Here is a 4,431-nt window from a genome sequence, read left to right as displayed (position 1 = left end):
CTATGAGACATAACTCTTTCGGCTAAATCATAGGAAAATGAACACATCCACTTTGCCTGTTACGAATAGACAGACAGACAGACAAAAATTTCGAAGCATTTGCACATGCACCTGTCCCATCACTAAAAATAAAAATGTAAGGCACATAAAGATTCATTTACAAAAACCTAGAAGCACAACATTTTATTCTGACGATCATAATTTATTGACACGACTTTTGACATTGGGTATAGGTCTATTTCTAACGTATTTCACGTGAATTCCAAAAGTAAGAGAAAAGCAAGAAAACGATGTTTCCTGGTGTAAGCAGATGTTTCTTTTTAGAATCTGCACCGCATTTTGTTGCAAAATTTATGTTTATTGATTTCCGCCGGCGAGGGCGGAATCTTTAAAATCGCCTGGGAAGATAGAGAGATAGATAGATAGAGACAGCCCAGAGCCTGGACGCCTAAAACTTATCTAGGCTAAAGCCTAAATTCTCGTTTTGACACATTTAGTTCTGAGAACGAGGCTATATTGCGTTTTAAACTAATAGAAATACATATACAAAGGGTAATTCCCTCCCACCCAGGGAATTTATTTAGGTAGCCAGAAAGTTTCATGCTGGTGAAAAGCAGTTTGCTGATTAAATTGATTTATTGCTAAACTAGCTATATATTTGATACTGTGAATACGATATAAATACATAAATATATATATATATATATATAAAAGACACCTATCGTACTTCTGTTGTTGGTGTGCAGAAATTGTCGTCGACTGCTTCGGTAAGATTATATTTTGATACCCAAATTCTGAAACATTACTAAATTTAGCAAGCTTAAGAAGTGGACATGCCATAGCTTTCAGAAACCAGAGAATTATGTGATGTGAGTGCTAATAAGCTGCATATACCGTAAAAAGTGCAGGTAACACCACTGTTTGCACACAGAATTTATGTCAACTTTACTTTGTCTATCAACGGCTCGTCTTTCATTATAGTGGAAAACTGTACGACATAAAGCCTCTCATACCCCAAAAGTCCTGCACATAACTTTAACGAAAAGCATATAAAAATCTAGGGCAGTTCTTAAGATATCAAATTTCAAAAACTTGCATGAGCACATAGGAAATTGACATGTTTTTCACAGGTGTAAATGTTTTTTATAATATATTAAAGATAAAAATAGGACTATGCAACATTAATTCAAGAATAATTTCAGAGTGATACTTTTCAAGCAGGTTTTCGTGTGGTATGTATATAAAATATATGAGTAGGATGTCACACTCATTGCTTTTTTGCTGAGACGTTGAAAGACAGAGATCGATAGAACGTTTACACAAGCACCAGTGTCTATTTTATACGTATATAACCATTGTATTATTGGTTGAGAGATCGATTATCTCTTTGGTTTATTATTACGTTGAGATAAGTTTGATTAGATTTTCGACATTATTTAGAAAAGTGTCCTTTACTTTTACAGGTATTGCATATTTTGCCGTTTGCTGGGCACAGAATTTGCATTTCTTGATTTCTTTGCTTTTTTGACGATGGATCATCTGATTGATATCAGAATTAGCAGTTGATGACGATTGAGTTGAGTCAGGTTTGTTGCGAGAATAGACTTAGTTTTCAACTTTGATACCGCACTAGCTCTGCAGTTGGATAGTACTTTTCGAATGTGATTTCGTTTTCGCAGAGTAGGCGTTCTTTAAATTTTTTGTCTCAAACCGATATCGAACGTGTATTCCATAAACTTTAAAGGGAAAGACTCCTGTTAGGTAGAAGACCTTATATTTAGTAAGAAGTTGGGAATTATGAAACTTTTTCGTACAAAAAAATACATTTTATAATTGAGACTTGAAAAAGAAACTTTTCGTTTTTCGGGAAGTCGGCTGTACGAGGTTGGTACCCTGGGTCCATTGAACGTTGATGGCTGGTCCGTTAAATTTTTGAATTATAAAAGATTGAAAACGATTGGACATGCATGCGTCTTTGTGATTTTGGGTGGTTCTTGGTGATTCGGGTAGCTTTTATTGTACTTTCTGTTTTTTCACATTTTAGGGAACCAGTCCCAAATTGTTCTATGATACAAAACATGTTGCCACGATTTCATTGAACTAATTTTTACCCAACAATTCACAATTTCAAGCGTCATTCAAACGTGATTTGCATGTGAAGATTTGTTGACAGAAGCGGTTAAAAAAAAGATGGAACAATGATGAAACAGAAGAGCTTGCTGATTTACTCAATTACCACTTTTTGTTGGATGCGTTTGAAATAAGAATATATTTGTTAAATACAGATTATGAATTGAAATAAAAAAATACTTGTAATAGCCTAATTTGTAAAGTATTTTTATATAATTCAGATTGACTTTCGTGGTAAAAAATCTCACGATTAGGGATTGGTCTAGGCTGAAATGTCTAAAAATGTGTAAATTGTTAGCTTTTTCGTTTAACATATATATAGCTGTACAATTTTTTTTCATTTGCAATCAGTTGCTAGTCTAAAATTTTGGCGCATGCGCACACTTTTTTCCTTAAAATCGCGGTTTGAATGACCATGTTAAAAGCAACAAAAGCAAGCACGAGGAACCTGCGTACCCACTTCTGTATCTCCAACAGACGGACCTAGGAAAAACGAAAACCTCACAAGACCTTATGAGTGTGGCGGAAATTGTTAAAGCCGGCTTCCTATATCTTTTGATATCCGCCAGCGAAGGCGGAATCTTTAAAATCGGCTGAGGAGATAGAGAGATAGATGGAGGCAGCGCGGCTAGCCTGGACGTTTTGACAATTTTTTTCTGAGAGCGAGGCAAAAATGACTTTTAAGCCAATAAGAATCCTAACAGTGCAACAAATTGTTTTATTATCCAATGAACAATACTTTATTTTAAATTTTATATGCTATCGAAAGATAATGCTCGTTCAGTGTAGCATAATGAAGATCGTCTTATAATGCGCCATCTTTGATGTTATTAACGTTTCCCTTTAATAATTACGTCATTTCCTTCTGTACAATTTTGCAAGCACGTAGACTAAAGCTATATTCAGCAGAACTAATTAATTATTCACGATTTTTAATTTAAAGAGGAATTGTTGAGACTGAATATTTTTGGTGAAAGATAATGTATTATAGCTATAAAATCATGACAAGTGTGTTGCAAAAGAAAAAATAAGAATATGTAGTCTGATGAAAATAACCTTTCGTAACTGATTATGTAAAAAAAAATTGCTGCTACCTTTAAAGATATTTTCCAAGTTGTTTTTCAGAGAAAAAGAGAAAATAGATAAATTTTCAGCCTTGTCGTTATTCCTATTTTGTTTTTATTGTTCATCAATTTTCAGGTTTATTATTTTTTTTAAATTGTTTTTATAAAGAAATGAAGTTTATGTAAGTTAAGTTAGCTATGATTTACAGTTACAATAATAATCAAAAATTAAAATTTAAAATTTTAGAATATTCAATGATTTTGTTCCCCCATATTACTCAGTCCTCTTTAAAGTTCCGTACTTTTTCAGATTATTGCTAATGGCGGAAATCTTTACGCCACAGGGCTTCTTGTTTGTTGTTTGAAACGCTACGTTCTCGTGCAAGAAGCTGCAATTGCTTTAAATGAAGAAAATTGAGAAGAAAATTCAGTACACAACGTATAGTGCTCTCGTAAAGAAAGACATCGAGGAAGATTCTATATTGTAATCTGTTAGAGCCGCCTTATTTCCTTATTAGGGCCCTCAACTCAAAAACAACCCTTTAAAAAAAAAAAAAATAAAAAAATGGTTGGAGAGGAAACGCCTATACCTCAGCTCCCAAGACAACTACGGCCCTGTGAATATACTACGGCCCTGTGAATATTTTTTTGTTAAATCAGTTGTGCTTGTCGCACTGGCGCTTAGATAGTGGTTATTTTGTGAAACTACACCGCAAATTTTCATCCACATATATCATTGTGCAAAGTTTCAAAATTTTTAGTGGGATTTTACCGAAAAAAGGTTTGTGAGGGATTAAAAAAATCAGAAACATTTTCGGTAATATTTGTTGTAATTGGATTAACGTCCCCAGCGCCTTTATTGCTTGCGTAAAAGTATTTAAAAAAACAAAACAAAAAAATACAAAGAAGCACAAGGTCATATTACAGCTATAATAGGTCGGACCTTCGAATGTGCGTTCGGTGTAGTCTATTTGAAGTAGGAACTACTTTGCGTATCAAATATGGCATGCTGCCAGGCAATGTGTTAACGTTGCACAAAGTAGGTTCTCTCAACTTAAATGTTAAAAGGTCGTTGATAACTGGATTTACAGTTTGTACAAAAAGCCTTATTAAATTAAGATTAAATATGTTGTTGGCCTGACCTTTTTTTCACTTCGAATCCCGGGACTTTTTGCTAATTTCTTACATACTAAGTTGCCGGCTTAACATAAAGATAATATTTAGTGATTTTTAAAAA

The 4,431-nt window shown here is 33.7% G+C and overlaps 1 long non-coding RNA gene across 1 annotated transcript; it reads left to right on the top strand.

Annotated features, from left to right (window-relative positions):
- Positions 1-302: 302 nt before the first annotated feature.
- Positions 303-2,460, top strand: LOC130625570 (uncharacterized). Its single transcript, XR_008981735.1, has 2 exons — positions 303-767; positions 2,045-2,460. It is a non-coding gene; the product is annotated as an uncharacterized LOC130625570 (long non-coding RNA).
- The last annotated feature ends 1,971 nt before the right edge of the window (positions 2,461-4,431 follow it).

The sequence above is a fragment of the Hydractinia symbiolongicarpus genome, chromosome 14 (genome assembly GCF_029227915.1).
Source record: "Hydractinia symbiolongicarpus strain clone_291-10 chromosome 14, HSymV2.1, whole genome shotgun sequence".
Taxonomy (NCBI): domain Eukaryota; kingdom Metazoa; phylum Cnidaria; class Hydrozoa; order Anthoathecata; family Hydractiniidae; genus Hydractinia; species Hydractinia symbiolongicarpus.
This window is presented reverse-complemented; position numbering and strand designations above follow the sequence as displayed.